The sequence below is a fragment of the Macrobrachium nipponense genome, chromosome 14 (genome assembly GCF_015104395.2).
Source record: "Macrobrachium nipponense isolate FS-2020 chromosome 14, ASM1510439v2, whole genome shotgun sequence".
Taxonomy (NCBI): Eukaryota; Metazoa; Arthropoda; class Malacostraca; order Decapoda; family Palaemonidae; genus Macrobrachium; species Macrobrachium nipponense.
In genome coordinates this window covers 77,205,134-77,232,134 of record NC_087207.1, presented here as the reverse complement: position 1 = coordinate 77,232,134, position 27,001 = coordinate 77,205,134, and the positions used below count along the sequence as shown (strand labels likewise).

At 42.0% G+C, this 27,001-nt stretch overlaps 1 protein-coding gene across 5 annotated transcripts in view; it reads right to left on the bottom strand.

Annotated features, from left to right (window-relative positions):
* The window catches only part of LOC135226597 (lymphocyte antigen 75-like), a 149,834-nt gene that overhangs the window by 92,465 nt on the left and 30,368 nt on the right, over positions 1-27,001 (bottom strand). For 4 of the 5 annotated variants that reach the window (XM_064266295.1, XM_064266296.1, XM_064266292.1 and 1 more), the window contains one exon: positions 13,917-14,027. The exons of the other annotated variant lie outside the window; for it this stretch is intronic. The gene's annotated coding sequence lies outside the window, so the exon portion shown is untranslated. The remainder of the gene's footprint in view (positions 1-13,916; positions 14,028-27,001) is intronic. 5 annotated transcript variants of the gene reach the window in all.

Below are 27,001 nucleotides of genomic sequence, written 5' to 3'. Positions count from 1 at the left end.
CAGAGTCGCAAGCTCTGATCGCGGCGACCCACCGTCACGGTCTGGGTTCCTTCTTAGGACCCCAAAACGACTCGAGCTGGGACGTGGGCTCGGATGGGGGGAGCGGCGATCTTTCCCCGAGATCGTTGTGCTGACGAATCAGCGCAATAACCTCGGCAAAGTTCCTCTGAATCTCGGGAGTGACTGCATCTTGTGGAGTAGGACTGTCAAGTCCCTCGAACAAGAGCAGCTCCCGAGATCCTCCCCCTTCAAGAGGGGGAACGGCGACAGACCCCTCTCGGTCTCCTCCTGTCACTTGTGCGTACGACCTGGTCGATCCTAAGACCATGCCTGGCACGTACGGCGTCGTGACGGGATCGTGTGGGGCGCGCCCCTCACGATCACTCCTCGGTGTCTCGCACTTCCCGGTGTAACCCGAGGAAGTTGAAGGCACGGGAGAGGCAGACCTGACGCTCCCCCCTCGCTCACTGGCAGAACCAGTGTGCTTGGAGGGCTGCAGGCGATCTCCAACCCGCGGTGGGGATCGAGCTGCAGGCCTGGTCGTGCCGTTCCCCTGGGGAGAACGGCTGGACCGAGAACAGCGGCCCCGATCTCGAGCGTCAGAGGAACTGCTGCTGGTTGCCCTACCCCTCCGGTCCCTGTGGGAGCGGCGGTCAGGTGACCTGTAGAGACCACTGTCGCGGTGAGACCGGTGCGTGTCCTCACGGCGCGTCGAACCACCTGGCGCCAGCGATCGGGGGGACCTCTTCCCAGCCTCAGCTCGTGGCCGGTCTGGGACCATCACGTCAACCCGGGTGACCGGCTGGTCGCTACGAGAGCGAGAGCAGGCCTGGTGAGAGTCGCCTGAGCGGCTCTCACCAGCCTTCCGCTCCGTGCTGTGAACCTGGCGCCGAGCAAGCTCTGGCGTCTGGTTCTTGGCTGCACGGCCACCGGTAGGTGACCGTACACTCGGTACCTCTCACGAACAAGAGGCCGAGACGGAACCTGGTGTAGCGGCAGAACCCCTAGCACCAGGCGAGGAAGTACTGGTGTTAGCTAGTACCCCTCTGGTCCCCGTCTTCTTCTTCCTTGCGGAAGGAGAGACGGGCCCCGCTCCTGAAGGAGTAGGAGGACCAGCAGAAGGAACCCCTGTCCCACCGGAGTGGGACGGGCCCTGAGAAGTTCCCGAAGGAGCCTTCTTAGGAGGGGAGGAGGCAGCCTTCTTCTTCCACGGCTGGGTAGCCTTGGAAATCGAAGGGGAAGAGGCGGCTGCGGACGACGAAGAAGAGCAGGGATGACATCAGCAGGTACGGACACAGCGGGAACAGCAGGAACGGCAGGAGCGGCAGGAGCGGCAGGAACGGCAGGAACAGCCAGCACAGCATCGGACACAGGTACAGCAGGCACGGCAGGCAGCACAGGTAACACAGGAGGCGGGGCAACAGCCAGCGACAACCTGGGTACCGGCGGCAGGTCCAGGGGCAAGCTTTTAGGGCAGCGGAAGTCCGGTCGAGGCAGCAAGGCAAACCCGGGCGGCGGCGGCACGCCCCTCCTCGGTACGGCGATCGGCTCCTGCACAGCGGCTGTAGGAGAGACAGACATCACGTGCGGCGAATAAACCAGGTGAGGAGGGTTGGCATACCCTGGAGTAGACAGGGTGGTAGTTGTCGTGGTCACCGTTCCATGGGTGACCGCACCAGACCCCGCCAGATGATGAAGCAGCCCCTGGACACTCGGCACGCCCTGCAGTCCCAAAGACACCCACACCTGACCAAGGTCATCCCTCACGGCAGAAGCACCTGCGGAAGCAAGAGTCGGGTAAGTAGGAGGGGTTCCCCCTTGTGCGGGGGGGAGGGGGGAGGGGGGGGGGGGGCGAGTCCACACCGAACGAACGGAAGACCCCGAATACAGCTGTACGTCGGGGTACCGGGCGCCCTCCTCTACGCTCGACGGATCGGGCGAAGAGAAGGACCTGGATAACCCCCCCGAAGGGGAAGGTGCCATACGCGGGAGCTGCGCGGGGTTCAAGAAAGAAGACGAAGTGTCTGTTACCAAGGGAGTCGCAGGAGAGCTTTCCGACAACTCCTTGGCAGGCCTTCACTTCTTCCTGCCCTCGTACAAGCCCCACTGCACCTCCGACCAATTAACATATACAACACAAGGCTCTGTGCGAGAGCACTCCCGCCCCCAACACCGAGCACAAAGGACATGGGGATCGATCTCAGGAAAACTTCTAAATTTCCCACATTTACGTCCCTCCACCCCGGGGCACAGTCGCCAGGTAATGGAAGGGCACGGAGATTCCTTCGATCCTTGGTCCATTATTCACTTGTCAATAACAATAAGTGTATATGAAAAAATGAAAAGAGTACTTACAGTTCACTTTTACACACACACAAACAGTAAGAGATAATACAAATATCCAGAAAGCACACAACGATGAAGCAGGCAGATAGCGATGAAGAGCACGTCTACACACCAGCAGGCCGAAAGCAAAAGTGGTTCTTCGCCTCCCAGTCGCGCGACGCGCGCACTGTCAGACAAGCAGTTAACTACCAAACTCCCTTGTTCGAAAGCTTACGACCATCCAGCTGCCGTTAGTTACCTTCCTATTGTAAAAGGACCGAAAGGTTTGTATCCCGTGTCGGAACAACAGAACTTTTCAAGTAAGAGTAGAAAATTCCTACTCAATAAAGCCTATAAACAACTGTAAGAAAGGATCCCTCAGGCCATGTAGTGTCTTGAGCTGTATACATTGTTTGCTTTAGCAATCAATGACAATACTATAAATTTACCAAGTGGTGTAAAAAACAGTTTATATGTTGATGACTTTGTTATTTACTATATGAGTAGTAATTTGAGACATGCTCAGAGAGTTCTCAGTACTGCCATTTCAAATATATGTAGTTGGACAAATTCAGCCAGATTTAAATTTTCAACTGATAAAACAAAAGCAATCATCTTCTACAAAGACAAAAGATGGCTGAAGAACCAAACAATCAAACTTCACACCTTTATAGCACTGAAATACAATTTTGTACAAAAATCTTGATCAACATTTAAATTGGAAAGAGCCCATCAAATATATTAAAGCCAAGGGCATCAAAGCCCTTGCCATATTGAAAAAGTTATCACACACTAATTGGGGAGCAAAGCGAGACATTTTAGATTACTGCTGTCCAATATATTCATCCGCCTCAGAATCTGCATTAAAAACTCTCAATGCAAAGCACCATGAAGGCATGCGATTGTGCACAGGAGCATTCCGATCGTCCCCAACAAGCTTGCTTCTGGTAGAGGCAGGTGTGTTGCCCTTGAAACATCACCGTAATTTGATAGCAATACGAAGAGGTCTTTCACTGCAAGCGGATCGTCTCCTGCAGCTGACTGCTTTCAAAATTGTAATCCAGTAAAAGAAGTTTATAGTACTAGCTCTTTCCCAAAAAGAGCTAAATATCTAATGAACTTGCATAACATAGATCCAATTTTTCACCCACCAATGGAATTGAAACCACTGTGGATTTTAAAACGAATAAAGATATGTACCTCCCTGTCTTACCTGCTTAAAAAGCAAATGACAAGTACAGAAATGTACCACCAACATGCTTTGGAGCACATTAGAAGAAAAGGAAACAAATTCATGGTAGTATTTACAGACGGCTCCAAAAATGATGTTGTAGTAGGAGCATCTGCATATTCGAAAAATATGTTAATCAAAAGAAGCCTACCTTTAATATCATCAATATTTACTGCTGAAGTCACAGCCATACAGATGGCTCTTGATATGATATCTGAGGCAAAAGCAAGTGTCTCTGTTATTTTCAGTGACTCGCGTAGCGCTATAGATGCTATAAGACAGTATAAATCAGTAAACCAAATAGTGCAGGAAATACAAATAAAAATTCATCAACTCCTCCAATCAGGATTATCAATAGAAAAAGAAACACTATCCCTCCAACAATTACACATGCCCCAGTGTCAGACTGGATAACATCTGTTAAACCATTGATATGATATACCAGGATTGGAAAAGAGAATGGGCCTTAGTGCCAACCACAAATGAACTTAAAAACATAAAAATGATATTGTAATGATACAATTAAGTTTGTTCATACTTACCTGGCAGATATATATATAGCTGTATTTTTCCGAATCCGACAGAAATTTAAACACTTATGACACACGCAGTGGGAGTCAGGTGGTTAGTACCCATTCCCGCCGCTAGGAGGCGGGTATCAGGAATCATTCCCATTTTCTATTCATAATTTTTATTTCCACTGTCTCCTGAGGGGAGGTGGGTGGGTACTTGATTATATATATCTGCCAGGTAAGTATGAACAAACTTAATTGTATCATTACAATATCATTTTGTTCATGAAACTTACCTGTCAGATATATATATAGCTGAATCCCACCTTTGGTGGTGGGAGTAGACAGAATAGAAGATTTTAGGAAACATATATATGCAGATAATTGATATCTTGATTCCTTACCTGTTAGCATAGCTGACTTCGTGGTTACTGCCGCATAAGTCTGCTTGTGCTACTAGAGTTGCCAGCAAGGTAGAGACCTATAAAGCTGGTGCACTCCAGATGATCTGTCAACAGGGGCGAGACCACGACGTGACTAGACCATTGACCATACAAATGAGGGCAACGAAGTAAAACCAAACCACCTGGCGTAGCCTACCAAAAGTATCCCACATAGACTAAGCTAATGGAAGGGAGATCCGCCGCAGGCGGTCAACCCCACAACCATAACACAAGTTAAAAACTCCCCTAAACATTAAGGATAGGATGAGCGCTACCTCCTGCCCCCAAAACAGTGTCTGCAGCGACGTATGGTCCCGAGCGAGTAACCAATTTTCGTATGTTGCTTTCACCTCCCGCAGGTAGTGTGAAGCGAACACCGAATTGCTTCGCCAATAAGTGGCGCCCAAAATATCTTTGATTGCCATATTTTTGTGAAAAGCCACCGAAGTACCAATAGCCCTCAACTCGTGGGCTTTCACTTTCAGAAGCTCCATGTCACTTTCACTACTTTTCTTTGGGTTCATGCCTTCCTTAACCGTACTTCTTAAGAAGAACGCCAGTTGGCATTCTTCGACATCGGAAGATCTGGTTTTTCACAGAGCACCACAAGTTCTCCGAAGAACCTCTGCATGCTCTGGTTCTCTGCAAATAAAACTTGAGAGCCCTGACAGGACACAGGACTCTCTCAGCTTCAGGTCCCACTAGCTCCGACAACCCTTTGATCTCGAACGTCCTCTGCCAGGTTTGGAAGGGTTGTTCTCGTTCTTTTGCTAGAACGTAGGACTTAAGGAACAAACTGCACTATGATCCTTGAACCCAATATGCTTGCTTATGACTTGAATTTCGCTAACCCTCTTCGCCGTCGCCAGAGCGGTTAGGAAAATGTCTTCTTAGTAAGATTCCTAAGCGAGGCTAAATGGAGCGGCTCAAATTGACTCGACATGAGAAACTTCAGTACCACGTCTAAGTTCCACGATGGTACTTTCGGTTGGAGAACTTTCACAGTCTCAAATGATCTAATGAGATCATGAATGTCTCTATCATTCGCTAAGTCGAGTCCTCTATGCCTGAAGACCACAGAAAGCACGCTTCTGTAGCCTTTAATCGTGGGAACGGCTAGTTTCGCTCTTTCCTAAGGTGAAGAAGGAAATCTGCTATCTGGCTCACAGAGGTTGAGGTGGAGGAAATGCCTTCCTTCTGCACCAACTTCTAAAGACAGCCCACTTTTGATTGGTAAACTGCGATTGAGGAGGGCCTCCTTGCGGTGGCAAATGCCGTTGCCACAGGTCTTGAAAAACCCCTCGCTCTGGCCAACTTCTTGATAGTCCTGAACGCAGTCAGACTCATAGCGGGGAGGTTTTTTGTGGTACCTCTCGAAGTGGGGCTGTCTGAGTAGATTCTTTCCTTAGGGCAGAGTCCTTGGAAAGTCTACTAGGAAGGACATCACCTCCGTGAACCAGTCGACCGCTGGCCAGAAGGGGGCGATGAGGGTCATTCTCGCTCCTTCTGATGCAGCGAACTTCCTCATTACTTCCCCGAGGATTTTGAATGGGGGAAAAGCGTAATGTCTAGTCCCGACCAATTCCACAGTAGGGCGTCTACTGCCACTGCTCCCGGGTCCAGAACTGGGGAGCAATACAGCGGAAGTCTCTTTGTTCGGGAAGTTGCGAAAACGTCCACATGAGGACGTCCCACAGCTTCCATAGCGCCTGGCATACTTCCTGATGAAGGGGTCCCCATTCCGTCGGCAGAAGCTGTCCTTGCCGACTGAGAAGGTCCGCTCGCACGTTTTTCCACCCTGACACAAATCTTGTCAGAATCGTGACGTTTTGCGACTTCGCCCAAATCAGGATATTTTTCGCGATGGCGAACAGAGAAGGAGAGTGAGTTCCCCCCTGTTTCCTGAGGTATGCCAAGGCTGTGGTGTTGTCCGAGTTTATCTGAACCACTTTGTTGGAGACTTCCTCTTGGAAGAACCTTAGAGCAAGGTAACCGCTGAAATTTCTTTTAGATTGATGTGCCAGGACACCTGTTCCCCTCTCCAGTGCCTGACACTTCTCTCCCTCCCAGTGTTGCTCCCCAAACCCGTGGAGGACGCGTCGGAGAACAACACTAGGTCGGGGTTCCGAAGCTTGAGCGAAAGTCCTTCCGCAAGCTTCTTTGGATCCAACCACCATTTGAGGTGCTTTTTCACTTCTTCCGTCAAAAACAAGACCTCTTCTAGATCCTGTTTGCGTGACCAATTGCTTGAGAGGAAGAACTGAAGTGGTCGGAGGTGCAACCTTCCCAGAGAAACAAACTTCTCCAGTGAGGAAATGGTCCCCAGCAGACTCATCCATTCCCTCACCGAGCATGGGTTTCCTTCCCTCGAAAGGCCGACACTTTGGTCCAGGCATTGAAGATAGACTAAGGATTGAGAAGGAGTCAGATGCGACTTTTCGAGATTCACCAGAAGTCCAGGACCTCGCTAACGACAGAGTCGTGTGAAGGTCCTTCAGACACCGGTCTTGCGATGAGGCTCGAATAAGCCAGTCGTCTAGGTAGAGAGAGATCCTTATTTCCGCAAGATGGAGCCACCTCGCAACGTTCTTCATAAGAACGGTGAACACCATCGGCGCCGTGCTGAGACCGAAGCAGAGTGCCCTGAATTGGAAAATCTTCCCTTTCAGGACAAACCGCAGGTATTTCCTTGATCGGGATGGATGGGGACGTGAAAGTATGCGTCCTGAAGGTCTAAAGAGACCATCCAATCTCCCCGGTCTTAAGGCTGCAAGCACGGATTGAGGTGTCTCCATCTTGAACTTCTGCTTGGTAACGAAGCGATTTAGACTGCTGACATCCGAACAGGGGCTGCCACCCCCCATGACTGCTTCGGCACTAGGAACAGACGTTGTAAAACCCCGGAGAACTCCGGTCGAAGACCTGTTCCACCGCCTGCTTCTCGATCATTTGATCTAGTAGATCGTGAAGCACTTTCTGCTTTTCTCCCTGATACGAAGGAGACAAATCCTTTGGTGTCGAAGACAGCGGGGGTAACATCAGGTAAAGGAATTCTGTACCCCTTCTTGACGATGTCCAGAGACCAAGCGTCGGCACCTCTCTCTTCCCAAGCTTTCGCGAAATGTAGAAGCCTGGCTCCTACCGGTGGCTGAAGGACTTCCCTCTCACTTCTTGCTCTTGGAAGGAGCGGGAGTCTTGCCTCTGAAAGAGCCTCTTCCTCGAGGGGCTGGCTTCGAGGAAGAAGCAGATCGAAAGGGCTTCGATTTCTTCAAAGCAGAGGACCCAGAAGACAAAGTAGTAGTAGGCTTCCTAGAAGACTGTGCCAGAAGGTCTTGGGGTTTGCTTTCTCCTGGAGACTGGCAGCTATGTCCTTTACCATAGACTGGGGTAAGAGATGTTCTGAGAAAGAGCGAAAAGAAGATCCGCTTTTTGAGCTGGTGAGACCGACTTTTGCAGTAAAATTGCAAAAAAGTGCTCTCTTCTTAAGCAGTCCCGTGCTGAATGAGCAGCCATTCCTCAGAACCATCCCTGACGGCCTTGTCCATGCAAGACAACACTGGACAGCTCCCCCAGACTGATGGAATCAGAACTCCTGGACCTGGCATCCAATACTCCTAGGCACCAGTCAAGAAAATTAAAGACCTCTAGTGTCCTGAAGAGGCCTTTAAGGTGAAAGTCTAACTCACTATGCGTCCAAGAGACCTTAGAGGGAGGAAGACAGAAAAGATCTTCTGGCGGCATCCACATACTACCCAAAGTCTCCTTGAGCTGAGGCTGGAAGCTTAACTCCGACGTTTTCTCCCATCTCATACCACATACCAGCTTTGCCACAAAGTCTTGAAGGTGGTAAAGCGAAAGAAGTCTTGCCTGAAGCTTTCCTCTTTTCCATCCAATCATGGACCTTTCGAAAAGCTTGCTTCGTAGAAAGCGACTTCTTCATTTTCACAAAGCCCGAGATCTTAGTAGCTTTGGATGACGAAAACTGAGAGGGAGGAGTACGTGGAGCTTCAGGTTGGAAAGTGTCTGCAAAGACTGACTGTAGCAAACGAGTCAAAACCTTGTAGTCCGTCGAAACTGGAGCCAACTGCTGTTCTTCGTCCACTTCGACGAAAGCGTCACTAATTTCCTCTTCAGACACTGGAGAAGTCGGAGGAAGTAAAGAAGAGTCACGAGCTTTCTCAAAAGAGAAAGAGCGGCGAACAGGAAGAAGATTCCCGCTTCCACTTGCGCTTGCGGAGGTGGAAAACTGACGTCCGTACGGCGCTGCTTGGGTCCGAAGCCAATCTACTGGCGCCGACTGAAGCGCGCTCGACCGCAACAGGTGTACACCTGGCGTCCACTGGCGCGCGCTGAGCGTCCACTGGTGCGCGCCGAGCGTCCACTAAAACGCTCTGAGCGTACCCTACTGGCGCTCGCGTTACCTTGCAACCGCGAATCACGCTCGGCGTCCACTAAAGCGCGCTTGACTTTCACAGAAGCGCGCTCGGCATCTAAAGAAACGCGCTTCTTATCAACAAGTTTCGTAGCAGCGAAACAACCGCTTCACGAGAGCGAGAAACGCAATTTCTCGCCTCCTCTAGAAAGTTTTGCTGGGGAGCAGAACGAACTCTAGAGGGAGACTCAAACGGAGAGAGAGACGAGCGAGGAGAGGGAGACGGGGAGAACGCCTCGACCTCTTCACAGGAAGATTGTCATCCTTCTTACGGCGACGTGGAACAGTCTCTCTCGAAGAAAAAACATCTCGAAGTTGCTGCTGAAGAGACTGGAGAATCTTGCTTGTAGGTGAAGCCTCCTTTTCTGGGGAGGGGCTGATCCTGTGAGCAGGCGAGTGGCGAGGGGACGCCTTCTTCCTACTCCCAGGAACCGCCACTTCACGGCTCCTTAGAGCGACTGCGGCGCTCGAAAGAAACATCTAGGAAAGACTCCGCCTCCGAATAATCCTTACGCTTCTTCTGCGGAGGAAAAGCAGCCAAACGAACTATCAGGCGACGAGCAAAGTTCCGGAGAACAACTTGGACGTGAAGCGTCCCGAACGCGAGCCGTCCTTTTCAGCGGACGTGAAGCGGTATGAGAGCTCCACCCCTTGTGCGGGGAGGAAGCTTCAGAAGAAGAAAAGCACTCCTTGAGAAGACGTGCACGCGCGCTCCTTGACAGTCTGGGTAGGTTCGTCAGAAGCTGCCGAAGGCACGCCAGATCGGTGGGGGTTCCTCGTAACCCTCCTTCGACTTTCGACATGCTCTCTCCCCGTAATCTGGGAGTCAAGCAGAGGTCTAGGTCTAGAGGCGGAATGAGGCCGATCTGACGCACCCTCCACTACACAAGGGCACTTTCACTGCACTTCTCTTCACTTTTGCTCTCCAGAGCTAACACTTTGATTCTAAGTTACGAATCGATTCAAGAATTAGCGATAAAGTATTACCTTCTACCGACACTGTTTCAGGGGCCGGAGGCAACACTACAGGGGTAGGAGCATAATCTACAGGGAAGGCGGGTTAGCAGGAGAATCATTAAAATCTTGCCTACCTGAAACACTCCTGGAGGAAGACCTCCTTAACCTATCTCGCTCAAGTTTCTTAAGATAGGTTTTCACACGCCTTCCATTCCGACTCTGTTAATCTTTCACACTCCTTACAAGGACTTTCAACGTACATTCATTCCCCCTGCAAACTTTACAAACAGAATGTGGGTCTACTGAAGCTTTCAGTAGTCCTACCTCTACATTCGGACATAGAACAAAATCTAGCGCTAGCAGAACTAGACCCTGACATCTTGATCAAAGAAAAATCAATACCAAATTCAAATCAATCCAAAGTCAACGTGTGCCAAGCCACCGATCCAATTCAGATACAAAGAAAAACCAAAAGGGATACTCAAGTAGCTAGTAAGTTTCCAAAATCTGGACGGAGGTGCTGCAAACAGGTGTTTTCAGCACCGGCGACAGAAAATTATGAATAGAAAATGGGAATGATTCCTGATACCCGCCTCCCAGCGGCGGGAATGGGTACTAACCACCTGACTCCCACTGCGTGTGTCGTAAGTGTTTAAATTTCTGTCGGATTCGGAAAAATACAGCTATATATATATCTGACAGGTAAGTTTCATGAACAAAACTGAAGTGTATGCATGGAGGACATCCTCACAAAAAGAAAGATCAGAAGAGGTGATCCACTGGCGCGCGCTGAGCGTCCACTGGTGCGCGCCGAGCGTCCACTAAAACGCGCTGAGCGTCCACTGGCGCTCGCTTACCTTGCACCGAATCACGCTCTGCGTCCACTAAAGCGCGCTTGACTTTCACAGAAGCGCGCTCGGCATCTAAAGAAACGCGCTTCTTATCAACAAGTTTCGTAAGCAGCGGAAACAACCGCTTCACGAGAGCGAGAAACAAATTTCTCGCCTCCTCTAGAAAGTTGCTGGGGAGCAGAACGAACTCTAGAGGGAGACTCAAACGGAGAGAGAGACGAGCGAGGAGAGGGGAGAGGGAGAACGCCTCGACCTCTTCACAAGGAAGATTGTCATCCTTCTTACGGCGACGTGGAACAGTCTCTCTCGAAGAAAAAACATCTCGAAGTTGCTGCTGAAGAGACTGGAGAATCTTGCTTGTAGGTGAAGCCTCCTTTTCTGGGGAGGGGCTGATCCTGTGAGCAGGCGAGTGGCGAGGGGACGCCTTCTTCCTACTCCCAGGAACCGCCACTTCACGCTCCTTAGAGCGACTGCGGCGCTCGAAAGAAACATCTAGGAAAGACTCCGCCTCCGAATAATCCTTACGCTTCTTCTGCGGAGGAAAAGCAGCAAAACGAACTATCAGGCGACGAGCAAAGTTCCGGAGAACAACTTGGACGTGAAGCGTCCCGAACGCGAGCTGTCCTTTTCCAGCGGACGTGAAGCGGTGTATGAGAGCTCCACCCCTTGTGCCCGGGAGGAAGCTTCAGAAGAAGAAAAGCACTCCTTGAGAAGACGTGCACGCGCACGCTCCTTGATTCTAAGTTACGAATCGATTCAAGAATTAGCGATAAAGTATTACCTTCTACCGACACTGTTTCAGGGGCCGGAGGCAACACTACAGGGGTAGGAGCATAATCTACAGAAGGAGGGTTAGCAGGAGAATCATTAAAATCTTGCCTACCTGAAACACTCCTGGAGGAAGACCTCCTTAACCTATCTCGCTCAAGTTTCTTAAGATAGGTTTCATACGCCCCCTTCCATTCCGACTCTGTTAATCTTTCACACTCCTTACAACGACTTTCAAAAGTACATTCATTCCCCCTGCAAACTTTACAAACAGAATGTGGGTCTACTGAAGCTTTCAGTAGCCTACCTCTACATTCGGACATAGAACAAAATCTAGCGCTAGCAGAACTAGACCCTGACATCTTGATCAAAGAAAAATCAATACCAAATTCAAATCAATCCAAAGTCAACGTGTGCCAAGCCACCGATCCAATTCAGATACCAAAGAAAAACCAAAAGGGATACTCAAGTAGCTAGTAAGTTTCCAAAATCTGGACGGAGGTGCTGCAAACAGGTGTTTTCAGCACCGGCGACAGAAAAATTATGAATAGAAAATGGGAATGATTCCTGATACCCGCCTCCCAGCGGCGGGAATGGGTACTAACCACCTGACTCCCACTGCGTGTGTCGTAAGTGTTTAAATTTCTGTCGGATTCGGAAAAATACAGCTATATATATATCTGACAGGTAAGTTTCATGAACAAAACTGAAGTGTATGCATGGAGGACATCCTCACAAAAAGAAAGATCAGAAGAGGTGATCCTAAAAAGGCTCCGTATAGGACACACAAGATTCTCGCATGGTCACTTGATGTCAACACCACATGCTGACCCAATAAAGTGTAATACATGTCAAACACCCATGACAGTGCAGCATTTACTTATTGAATGCCCAAATTGGACCCAACCAAGATCAATTTATCTAAGAAATTCAAAAAATGATATTGTTATGTTACAATAAAGTTTCATACATACTTACCTGGCAGATATATACATAGCTGGGACGACGGAGTCTTAGCTATGTATATATCTGACAGGTAAGTTGATTGTATGAAATTAAAAAGTATTCTTGCTGAAAGCAAAGCTTTTTCAATTAACATCATAATATTTTTAAATAAGACAGGTTTCTTAAATAGTCTAAATTTTTTTTATTTATTTATTTTTTATTTTATTTTATTTTTTTTCCTTCTTCTTCTCAGGATTAATCCCTGAGAACTAGCCCGAGAAGAGTCTACTTAAGACTCAGAGGTCTGGAAAAACTGAGCCCTAGTGATAATAATAACTGTAATTCATCCTACAATAATTCGATTTTACAATGGGGTTAGCAATTAAAATCGGTATGACAAATTTTGAAATGAGTCTTTCTGTCTCTCGTGCGCAGCTGGCGCAGGCAGCAGCATGTAATCAGGCAGCGAGAGTCGAGTTGAATATAGAATTTAGGCCAAAGGCCAAGCACTGGGACCTATGAGGTCATTCAGCGCTGAGAAGGAACTCGACAGTAAAAGGTTTGAAAGGTGTAACAGAAGGAAAAACTTCTCTGTTGCACTATGAATAAAGCATGTTAGGAGGGGGTGGGGAGTAAGATGAAAAAAGAGAACATGAAAGGAGGTAAAATAAAAGGAAGGCAGAGAGAGAGAGAGAGAGAGAGAGAGAGAGAGAGAGAGAGAGAGAGAGAGAGAGAGAGGCCAAATTACAATCGTCCAACTTCTCTACCTCCATATCTTCACACCATCTTCTAAGTTAAAAAGTATTGTCTTCATGATATATTTGTTGTATAAATGTGTACAGCCATGAACAACCAAACGAGAAACCACTTTCTTTCCTAATATGACCGAATCCGATAGCAACATCCGTTTATTGTATTCAATCAGTGTACGACAGTAAACACTTACTGTATGTTATAAATGGTGTCATATCATAGAATAGGACTGAAATAATTTATGTAACCACTTTACTTGCTGTGAGATCGTCATGGTAATATAATTGTAAATGTAAATGTAGCTGAAGCTAATAAGGTAATATTAAGTCTTCCAATGACTAATATCGTGCATCGGCAATATGGATAAAACTCCCAAACTTTTACATGAAGTCAAACACAGCCGTGGTAAAAAGAAAACAAAACTACTAGCATGAAAGACCTCATTTACTGTTGTTTTCACACCAATCAAACATAAATAACTTAAAGCTCATAATACCGATGAAAACGAGTGAAAACGAACAGAATCGCTGAAATTTACACAATCTATTACCGGAGGAAAAAAAAGCTAGTTTACAATGAGACATATTAGTCAAATTTGAACTTTAAAAAATATGACGTAAGACGAACAAAATGACTTTGTTCCATTTAAGTAAAGTATCTACATATCTATTTATGGTAACTAGAGACAAGAGCACTCACTGAGACCTAATGAGTTAGTTGCATCTGGAGTGAAGGAAACTGACTAGTTGGCATCTCTGCCTGCCTAGGCCACGTCCCCCATTCCCAGTAGGGCTGTGTGTTAGCGGCAAGCTGTAATTGTAACTCAATTGAAATGTAATCAATTACAATTTTCAAGGTAATTTTAAGTGTAAATCTTTAATCTATTTAATAATAAATTTCAGTTGTAATTTGTAATTTGATAATACAACTGGTAATTATATTTGTAACTGTAATTGACATAAAGCATCATATAATTACTGACGCAAATTCGTCTGCTAAACGGATGAAGATGTCATACTACCAAATTCCGTCCCGAGGGAATATTCTTGGAAAGCAATGAAAAGTACAAATTCCTTACAATTTCTGATTTATATGGCACAAGATACCATTATTAGCTATGTTGAAAGGTCAACAAAGTTAAAAGACTGCCTTCCCACTTGACTACTGCAGGCAAAAGCATGGTATTGGTGGGGAGGAGCTTAGTTACGTCAGTCATAGCTAGCCAATCTGGGGCAAGAAGTGCTATGGGAATAACGTTACTTCCTCTGTACACCTCAACTGAGAATGAGTTAAATAAGGCGAGGTAACTCGCATAAGCTATCAGCTGAATCCCAAACCAAAATATGACAGCTATATTAACATTTACAATACGACAATATGAGGATCTTACCTTACAGACCTTACATCTTGTTCGGTTGCCCCAGGTCCCTCAGTGTGAGGCACCTCTAATGTCTACCAGAGAGTTGCTAGTACATCTTCCGGTATATTTTGCATCTTCCAATCTTGGATGGTCTGGGATGCAGTTTAGATATTTGTCGAGCTTATTCTTAAACACATCTACGCTCACTCCTGATATATTCCTCAGATGAGCTGGCAACGCATTGAATAGACGCTGCATTATCGATGCTGGTGCGTAGTGGATTAATGTCCTGTGTGCTTTCCTTATTTTTCCTGGTATAGTTTTGGGCACTATTAATCTACCTCTGCTTGCTCTTTCTGATATTTTTAGTTCCATGATATTTTCTGCTATTCCTTCTATCTGTTTCCATGCCTGAATTATCATGTAGCGTTCTCTTCTCCTTTCTAGACTATATAATTTTAAGAATTGTAGTCTTTCCCAGTAGTCTAGGTCCTTAACTTCTTCTATTCTAGCTGTAAAGGACCTTTGTACACTCTCTATTTGTGCAATATCCTTTTGATAGTGTGGGTACCATATCATATTGCAATATTCAAGTGGACTACGAACATATGTTTTATAAAGCATAATCATGTGTTCAGCTTTTCTTTTTTTTGTTTTTGAAGTGCCGTAACAACATTCCCATTTTTGCTTTACATTTTGCCAACAGAGTTGCTATTGATCATTGCATAACATGTTCCTATTCATCATCACACCAAGGTCTTTAACTGCTTCCTTATTTGTGATGGTCTCATTATTAGGTCCCTTATATGCATATAGCTTTCTTTCTCTGTCTCCATAATTTATTGATTCAAATTTATCAGAGTTAAATACCATCCTATTTACCTCTGCCCAATCATATACTTTGTTAAGGTCTCTTTGTAGAGCGTTCCTATCTTCATCACAAGTAATTTCTCTACTTATTCTTGTGTCATCTGCGAAACTACTCACTACCGAATCCTTCACATTATTGTCTATGTCTTCAATCATAATAACAAACAGTATTGCAGCTAACACCGTACCTTGCGGCACACCGGATATTCACCTTGACTTCAATCCGATTTTCTCGTCGTTTGCATAACTATCTGTTTTCTGTTTGTGTAAAAATTCTTTTAACCATCTTCCTACTTTATTCCACGATATTGTGTTTTCTAATTTTCTTCGCTAATATATTATGGTCTACTTTATCAAAAGCTTTGCAAAGTCTAAATAAACCACATCTGTTTCATTTCCGCTTTTCATATTTTTGAATATGTTCTCACGGTGGACTAACAGTTGGGTTTGTGTACTTTTTTCCGGGTACGAAAACCATGTTGTCCTTTATTAAAACAAATTATTTTTTATAAATTGTTTCCATAATATTTTTCTTCATTACCCTTTCATACACTTTCATAATATGTGATGTTAGACTCACAGGCCTATAATTACTTGCCTCTAGTCTTGATCCACTTTTGAAAGTAGGGGTAATATATGCTATTTTGTGCTCCTCATAAATCTTGCCTGTATCTACACTTTGTCTTAATAATATTGCAAGTGGCTTTGCGATAGAATGAACTACTTTCTTTAACAAAATAGCAGGAATTCCATCAGGCCCTGCAGCAGCTCCATTTTTAATTTCATTAATAGCCTGCACAATATCAGCTTCATTAATATCTATGTCAGCTAAATATTCACTATTTTCATCCCTTACTTCTATATCATTATCTTCATTATCTATTCTAGGGGTGAATTCTCTCTTATATCGTTCTGCCAGTATGTTGCAAATAAATTCCTTTTTTTCATTCGTTAATCTCCCTTCAATTCTCAGAGGGCCTATTTCTATTCTTCTTTTATTCATCTTCTTCGCATATGAGTATAATAGCTTGGGGTTTTGCTTGATATTTAATAGGGTTTTTTCTTCCAAGTCCCGTTTTTCATTTTCTTTTGATTGTATAATCTTTTGTTCTGCATTTTCTATCTTACTTTTTAGTTCTATAACTTTCCATGCATTTTTTTCTTTTGCAAGACCTTTTTTCCACTTTCTGATTTTCTGGAACAAGATCCTTCTGTCTCTTGGTATGCATGAATGATGTTTACTTTTCTTCTTCGGTATATATTTTTCCACTATTTTCTCCAATATTTTATATAATATCTCCGTATTTACCCTTATGTCATCACTTACGAAAATGTTATCCCAATCTTTGTTTAATTCTTCATTAATTTCTGACCATTTTATTTTTTATTTTTTTACTGTAGAAGTTGTATTTTCCATATCCTTCCCACTTTTTCATTTCTTGCTTATCTCTATTTTCACTTGCTTTGGAATGAACTGTTAACTTCTATGACATTATGGTCTGAAATATTCGCATTATAAACTATTATTTCTTTAACATAATTCATCTCGTTCACAAATACTAGGTCTAAAGTATTTTCCTTTCTTGTTGGCAGGTGATTTATTTGTTGAATGTTGTATTCTAGTAGCATATCTAATAGCTTTTCAAATTGCCTCTTATCTTCTGCACTACTATTACTCTCTTTTTTATATGTATAAGTACAACCACAATCTCCTATTCGTTCTTTCCATTCTATGAAAGGAAAGTTGAAGTCACCAGATAGGAGAATAGTCCAGTCCTTGTGATTTCTACATATATCATCCAATTTTTCAATTATTAAGTCAAACTCTTTAGTATTAGGAGGTCTATATATTACTATGTTCATCAATTTTTCAGATTCAAATTCTACCGCTATTAGTTCACATTCTGAGTTACTATATTTCTCATATATTTTTCCTTGTTTTTTGTCTTTCCCATATATTGCGGTTCCTCCTTGATTCCTATTTTTTCTATCTGATCTATAAGTTTGGAACCCTTTTATTTGATCATCCTTCCCAGTCTCTTGGGAATACCAGGTTTCACTTATATTCATTATATCTATTTTCTTTTCATTTTGGGTTAGTTCTTCTAAGTACTCTATTTTTCTTTTTGAGTTACTCGTAACTAAACCCTGCGCATTCATCACTATGATGGTTTGCGTGTTTTCTCCTTCATTTAATACTGGTAGTAATAAGGATTTTCCCATGTCTCTTTCCTGTTCTGGTATGTTGTTCTTTTTTTCATTTCCAGAAATTCTGACATTAAAAAATCCAACTTTTCCATAATATTTGATCTTCCTTCATCATAATTATTCATTTTGTGTCTGAATCTGCAATTTTCTCCGTTTCTGCAATATCCTCTTGCATAATAAATACAGTTATTATCTCTTGAGTAGAATTTCGGAGCTGATGCTTTGAAATTTTTTGCTGACACCTCTGCATATCTCATTGGTGGTTTGCTTTTCTCTTTTACCTGATATTCTTGATTTCTCTCTTTATTTGTTTGTTTCTTTCTTATTTTGGATTTTATTACTTGGTTGGTTATTTATTTGATTATGATTCATGGCTACAGGGTGGTTTGCATATTTGCATTTTTGTCGAACTTACATCCTTTTCCTTCTTTTAGGTTTTTACATATTTTTGGATGCAGATCTCTGCAATCATCCCCATATCCATCTAAGTATGCACATTTACCATATATTTCATAGTTTTGACATATCTTAGGATGTTTGTAGTAACATCTTTCTCCAAATCTGCAATTCCCTCTTTTCAAAAGGTTGCAGATTTTGTCTTTCTTGTCTATATTTTCCTCTTTCCCGTCATTGTATAGATCTGGGTAGATCTATACAATGACGGTCCCTAGGTTATGACGGGGGTTCCGTTCTTGAGACACCTCGTAAGCCGGAACATCGTTAAAAATCCTAAGAAAACCTTACTTTTAATGCTTTGGGTGCATTAAAAACTATGTAAACTGCACTCTTATAGCATTTTTCATCAAAAAAACTTGAAATATTGATTATTTTGCATTTTTGGAGTCATATTTCTTCTGCCAGATAGGTGTTGTAAGCGTCATATCCCTGGAACAAGAGTCGTAAACCTGGAAATTAATTTCTGATAAATATAATTGAAAAGCGTTGTAACCTCGGAACGTCATAAGCAACTCGTTGTAAGCCGGGGACTGCCTTATTGGATTACGTAGCTGGCAAGCCTGCACAGTTCAACAATGTTGAAGACGGACTGAATCTGATGCTCATTCTTGTTCAATTACATTTTTGTACCGAATTATCATAAGATCTGCTTCTCGTTTTGTGTTCCATACTCCAGTACTGAATTATCATAAGTCAGAAAACATTGAACCCCCAGGATTGGCCAATATTAGTAATTACTATACTGATATATAGTATAGAGTATACTTTAGGCTGGGCTACTGCTGTTAATGTTATTCAATTTCTTTTTATACTGAATTATCATAAGTCAATATGCAATAATAATTATCTTACCATATATGAATAAAACCAAATTGACAACCTGATCACCAGGATTACCACTACCACAAGATGAACCAAATTTATCCACTGAAAGAAATAGGAACCTCTGAAGATGAAGGAGTGCTATCCAACACTTCAGAACCAGACAAACCATAAACCACATCCAAAAGACCAACCACAGACTGGAAACCTTCTGTTGCAAAGAACTCAAATCAGGAAATAGAAACCAAAGAGGGCTCTAAAGACGAACCTTCACACTAGACACTACAAAGGAGTCCGAACCTGAGGGAACCAGCACTTCTCTTCCTAAACGCTATGCAACACCTATTATTGCTACTCGTCTGTCCCTGGCCTAACTTGACATTAGCCTTAGAACTTACACCTTGAGGGGGGAAGGGGGAATCTGCAGCTAAACTCTGCCTGCTCCATGCCGGGGGCCCGGTAGATCCTAACCTCCAGGTTTGCGGTTCTCCATAACCCCTACCACCCATTTGGGCTGGTTCTAGAACAGGCAGGGGAGCTGAAAGAGAACAATTAGTATAACCTAGCTACTACTGCTATCTCTATTTTAATAAGCTTGGTCATGAAATTAGCAAACAAGTTAGACATTCTGTCTTCCCATTTCTGAACCGTTCTTACTCTAGCTTTTCTTTGCTTAACTCTCGCAATTTCGCCGCTATCTTCTATTTGCTCTTAGAGACTAGAGATTTCGGCAATTAAAGTGGTCTTCTAAGTGATGTAATGAATTATTCCTTACATTCTTTACACCTGTGTATGACATTGCATTGCACTTCCCTACAGCTAAACAAAAAGAATGTCTGTCATTTTGAGGGTACTTATACTTCGTTGCACTTGGCACAGGAACGAAACATGCCGATAACTCAACCATCAGCTGTTGGAGGCGAGGCTGATGAAGCAGAGACTCAAGTAAGGATTTTCTTGATGAGGCTTGACCATCTCCTACCGAAGATAACAAAGAAGTGAAGTTCCAAAAAACAATTTAAATATGATCCAGATTGGGGAAAATCAGAAGAAACGTAGTAAACGAAAGCTAGGGATATCAAACCCTATCAAGGCCTTGGTAAACACTGTGAGGGTCGGGCTAAAGACCAAAAGTTCGCTGGGAGCAGGAACACATCCTGCTCTCCACGCGAACAAAGAACAATTGAGGAGATGGGCCTATGGTGGCCAGTATTTGCACCAGCGTTACCAATGGTAACACAGGTAACTCATTTGACTTGATTTTACATGTAGCATTGGTAATGCCGACAGTTATAAATTACCCACTTAGTGGGTAAATCTATGGGGATATAGTTCAGGCTGGTCAGTGACCAGAGCTAATTCAGGTGTTCAGGGAGTGTATTGCAATAGTTGCATTAATATATATGACCTAATGACAGGATGAGAAAAGAGATGAGGCACCAAACAGAAGAAGCAAGGAAGGTAGCAAAGTTTGTGCAAAATTTTGCAGAGAGAATTAGTGTCCATAGGAGCCAAAGTGGTAATGTGTGAAGGGACTGTAAGTCAATTATCTTTTATGGATGGATTAACTGTACAAGAAGTACATTTGGTGTAAGAAGAATTGAAAGCAGAGATATGCAGAGATACATAAACGAGATAAAATTGTTAGTGGTTGCGAAAGGATGGATCAGTGTTTTGACATTGCATGAAAATAGTACATAATTTGTTAGTATTGTTAGTGTTAGCAAGGAAGACAGAAGACAAAGACAGTTCTGGGTAGATGAATTCTGGAAAGATGGATTAAAAAACTACAGTACTGGAAAGTATGAATTTCATTATCCAAGAACCAAAATAGTGTATGAAAGATATAGAAGAATGGTGAAGTGTCTGTGTCAGAAGGTTCAATGTACAGCTGGTGAGTCTTCTGTGAAGAAGTATGAAGCTACTAATATTGTGGAACTTCACTGCGAAAGGGTTCATCCACAATTTAACACTTAACATATCAATGTGGTAGTGACTATTACTGTTCTTTCCATGGAGCCACCCTCTGTGGGAAGAAGCAGCTGAATGCAAAAAAAAATTATACTAAACAGAGGAAGTATCCCCAATGTTAACCTTCCATTTCTCATCAAGTATCATGGAATAAGGTAACAGTGCCATGGACTTCCCCATCATAGCTGCAACTATGATGGGGAAAAATTCCCTGCTTGGTTAATAACTCTTGAACATTTTTATGGAACCTGACTAAACTGTTCCAAATTACTAGGGGTTCAAACCTTTCGTTGGTGATGTGTTCATCTTAGCTGTAGCTAAAAATTTAAATAGGGTCACACATATATAACCTGCTTGTAGCATACAATTCTTAGACAGCTGGAAACTTTTCCTCATACATCATTACTTATCTATCTTTTATATATGCAGAAAAAAGAGAAAGGATGAGAGATCTAAGAACCCAGAAAGCAGAAACAGAGAGCAAATTCCAGAGTTTGGCAATGAGGAAAAGGTGGCTTGGCTGGTGTTACAAGGCTGCCTAGAAGAGAGAACCTCCTCCTAAGTTCAAGAAAAGTGATCACTATAGTAACTATAGAAAGAACAGAAGCCTCCCTCCAGAGGCAAGAAAGGAATTGAGAATAAGACAAGTACATGTGGTCGACCATCAAACGAATAAAAATCAGTCAATGGTACACAAAAAGTGTTTATCAACAGTGTTTATTTTGATTTTACTACTGCAAATTTATATTCATGCAATAAACTGATTACTGTTTCAGCTGAGTTAATTTTTATATGCTGATATTAGTAAGAGAACAAAAAATAGCTATGGATAAAAGTATTTGTCTAAACAGAAAGGATCCTTGGAGAATAAGGACATCCAAAAAGAAATATAACAAAAGTAGATAAAAACATGGAGCACCAGAGCTAATAACTCTCCATAACCACAAGACTTGGTTGTTTAAGCACTATGTAAAAGATCATGGATTAGAGATACTGCAAGACAAGCATATAACTAAATTCTTAACTCTGCTGGAGTTCAGCTTCCTAACCCAATTAGTATACCATTTATTACTTTCTCATAGTATACTATCTGTTAAAGTTAGCAACACTACCCTATGAATACCATTTAATTAGGTCTGGAATTACTCGAAATACTATAAACAAACTCTTTCTGTTGCTAATCACTTAAAAATCTTGTGTCTGGGAACAAAGAATGGACATGGCCTCTCACATCTGATTGATAAAGTTTATACACACATAAGAGCCTAGTGGTTATTCAAGTCAAAAGTAGCACCAAAATCTATTTCAGCAAGACTGGATTCATCCACTGTGAAGGTTGTATTGAATATAACTGCAGGCATAATGGCTTTTAGGAATCAAAGACTTAGAATCATGGTACAGTACTTAAATAAATGGGTTTTGTGATCACCTTTTCTACCTATTCCTGGTATTAGATCCTATAAACTTTCCACACCAAGGGTTGAACCCAGGGTATTTAAATGCTGACCTGAAACTTGAATGACATCCTTGTCATATCATAATGGAATGAAAAATATCTAAACTTGAAAAAACTAATAAACCATTTCAAGCCTCCTCTGATATATCTGGATTTATGAAAGATTACCGTTTCGGTCCTTAACTATCAATCTGCGATCTACAGCTCTTGAGAGTTGACTTTCCTCTTTCTTAGCCTTGTATGACTTTCAAGGCATCATTACCTGTTAGTTGCAAAAATAAAGCCAACAGCTGTACAACATTGAAAATACCAAGTACGTAAAGCACTGTATATAAGCAGTATGATTAAAAAATGATATTGTTATGATACAATAAAGTTTGTTCATACTTACCTGGCAGATATATATATAGCTGTATTTTCTGAAGTCCGACAGAATTTAAAAAACTTCCGACACACGCAGTGGTCGGCCAGGTGGTTAGTACCCATTCCCGCCGCTGGGAGGCGGGTATCAGGAACCATTCCCATTTTCTATTCATAATTTTTATTTCCACTGTCCCCTGAGGGGAGGTGGGTGGGTACTTGATTATATATATCTGCCAGGTAAGTATGAACAAACTTTATTGTATCATACCCCCTCATTTTGGGACCACCTTGACGTGGTGAGGGGGCTCTCGAACCTCAGGAATCTCTTCCCAGGTTCGAACCCAAGAGTCCCATATGACATTATATATTTTCGAGTAAACTTATGTGGACCTTTCCATTTTTTGCCAAAATTTTTGAAAGCAAATAAATGAGAAAACATATCATGGCTTAACGTGGAGTTAAATCCGAAGCTAAATAGTGAGAACTGTGGTAGATCCATCATCTACCCGACAATGTTCGGACCTGTTTTTCAGGCGGAACTATTCTGTGGAGCTGGACCACGGATTCCAGGGGGGGCCTGGTTCTAGGAATAGAACTCTCGGCATTCTATCCAGTTTGCCCATAATGTGATTAGGATGGGGATAATTGTATTAACATAATACTCTTAGTCCTAGCAAGCAGGTTCTGCTTACACTTGGGCCATACTAATCATGTTATTCCATCCCCTTTTGGGGTAGGGTAGGGATGCGGACATTTGGGAGTCCTTTCTCACTTGTGCCTTTGGCAGAAAATTTAACTTCGCGAAGGGCCAATGATATCTTTTCAAGAATTTTTTTTTTTTTTTTTTTTTTTTTTTTTTTGTAAAAACTCAAAATTTATGAACTGTGAAATAAATGATTTGAGTACCCCTGGGCCCCATGATGGAAAAACTACGGCACAGTTGATGACCATTGGCACGTCACTCCCGAATTTCCTAGGTACTGCCACAAGTAGTGAAAGTACTATAAAAGGATACAAAGGAACACCCTGTTCCAAGTAAAGCAGCAGAGCCAGAAAACCAAATAGAGTGCATAAATACAAAAGAAACAAACAAAAATAAATTGGTAAACTCCAATATCGTAACAATGGAACCATATATGATGAACAATAATTCTGAATTAGAGACAAATAATCCTCTCAGCAATACAGAAAAATATAAAAATCATAATAGACAAGCAACATACATAAAACAAGGACCAAAAAGAAACAAAAAATTACCGACTTAATCCCACATTGGTACATTTTGATGACCTCTTTGGACCAGGTAATTGGTCAAGATTTCTAGTCCTCAAAGCTGACAACAAAATCTCAGCAGCGATGCTAGAAAACAAATTACTTAACATATATCCAACACAAGACATGGAATGCAGACACATCAAGGACAATGAATGGCTTATCCAAGTAACCAATAAAAAGCAGTCCACTGCCTTTTTAAGTATAACACAGAAATAATAATATAAAGGTAATAATTACAAGCCATGAAACATTGAATTATGTACAGGGTACAGTCATCCTACCCAATAGCGAGCAGGAGCTTCCTTCAAAACAACTATTGCTAGACTCCCTAAAATTGAGATATAACAATATCCACGATTTAGAAATATACTCTATTTCAAGTAGGAAAGATAAAAGTAAAAATATCAACCATTGCCAAAATAAAATTTACAGGCCAAGACTTACCATTTAAAATAAAAATTCTTGGACAAAATAGAGAAGTTTGTCCTTTTGTTCCTAAACCATTACAATGTACACAGTGCTCAAGGTATGGACACACATACAAAAGATGCCGTAATAAAGCTATATGTGCAGTCTGTGCATCAGATGACCATACCACTAATTGGAACTGTAAACAATCAAAATGTATTAATTGTGGACTAGCCCATCACGCAAAATCTAAGGAGTGTTCATTTTACCAATATAACACAGAACTTCAGTTGTTAATAAATAGGACAGGAATGTCAGTCATGGAAGCCAGACTTGAGCTAAAAGTAAGAGGCGTTAACAATCCATCCAAAACCCCCACCTTTTCAAAGTTGACTAAAAATCAAGACATCAAACAGCACAATGACAAACAAGATAGTATAAACATGGAAACTGGATTTCATACCAATAATACTGAAACCCAAAATAAAAGTGATATTACAACAACCAATACCACCACCAACATAGATGATTCAGTTATCCTCCATGGAAAAGAACTTCCAATAGAAGAAGAATTAAATAATGATGATAATCGAACTGGCAAAAAGAAAAGAATTCTAGAAAGAACCCCACCTAAGGGAAAAAAAGTAAATATTGAAAATTACAATCAATCCAGAGAGACTCCAACTACACCAGGAGAACATTTTAAAAAAGATATTAAACTAACCTCATCACAAGTGGAAATACACAATTACCCTCAATCTCAATCAAACAGCCAACATCTGGACAGTAAAGATCACTCTTTACAATTTCCATCAAATAATACTAATGAAAATCATACTTTAAACCAAACCAAAATATAACTATCACCCCCCAACCATCCACAAGACCGAAATATCCCATTAACAACAACAAAACAAATAACCCCTCAAACCAACAGTCCTTATCACTTACAGAAAAGGAACAATAGAATTACAAAACCAAACATTTCTAAAGCTAGACCAAAAACTTCTGAACCAATAATTTAACATTACCAAACATGCTTCATCTTGTGGTTGTAATGAATGCTTTGTAAGTACATATAACCAACTAACTACCAAGACAGAGGACACAGTACGAAATTGTATTGACAATTTTACCAAATTAAGGAGGTGCCCTTTAACACACCAACATGAGAACGAATTATGTTCTGAATCCTTAAAATACAAAAAGGAAATTATAAAATCAAAAATAGACTTATTAATATTCAACTATGAAAAACAAACAACTGCAGAATCTAATAACCAACATACAAATACAACGATTAAAAAACCACAAATAAATTCAAATGCATATAAACTACGAGATAAAGTAAAATCAGCAATCAATTTACAGAATTTAACACCAATTCCTCCCAATAATGGAATATAAAATCATTCAATGAAATATAAATGGTCTCTTAACCCGACTACGTCTAGGTGAATTACAAAGAATCATACGAGACCACAACCCAATGTGCATATGTCTACAACATATAGGAAGTAACCCTACAAATATCCAACACTATAAAATTGCCTGTTATTCACCAACTGACGGTGGAAAATTAGGCACAGCCATATACGTTCATAATAGGCATTACATATGAACCTGTTGACATACCATCTATGCCATATCAAATAACATCAATTAAACTGTATATGCCTGATAAAAGTAAAATTACTATTTGTAATTTATATAACCAACCAAATTTCAATGCAAATTTCAGTGATTTTTCTGAACTTATTAGCAAAAGTATACAGGAACCACTACTTATAGTAGGAGATTTTAATGCACATAATCCATTATGGGATATTAATAACCCCACTGACACATCCGGAATCAACATAGAGAATACTATAATGAAACACAATCTGTATTGTCTCAATGAAAGTGAAGTTCCAACATATTTTTCAAATACACACCTAACCTTTTCTTCAATTGACATTTCATTATGTTCAAATGATGTAGCGGAGAAATTTGAATGGAACGTCCTAGACGATTCATACACAATGACCATTTCCCAATCATTCTGAACTACTTAAGTAATGTCAAAATATTGCCACCTACAAGATATATATCCAAAAAGCTAAACTGGGATAAATATTTCCCTATACACACGAAACATACCACCATTCCCGCACATATGAAGATCACAATACTACATGTGAATCCTTCTCAAACTTCATAATAAATGCTGCAGATAAAAGTATTCCAAAAACCAAAACACATTCCACAAAATCCCCTGTCCCATGGTGGAATCCAACATTAACAACATTAAGTAAAATAAAACATATATTGAGTCGCAATCTAAACAGACTCAAAACTCGCCTTAAATCACTCAACAAAATGCCCTATAGTATAAACATATTAAACAAAATAGTTATAACAAACATAACAATTAACCACATTAAACCACTATATAACAAATATACGGCCAAATTTAGAAAAACGGTAATAGCTGAAAAAATCACACCATGGAAGGAATATGTCTCAAACATATCTTCAAACACATCCACAAGGGATGTCTGGCAAAAGATAAGGAAAATCAATGGAAAACATATAGACCTCCCAAGAAGTGCA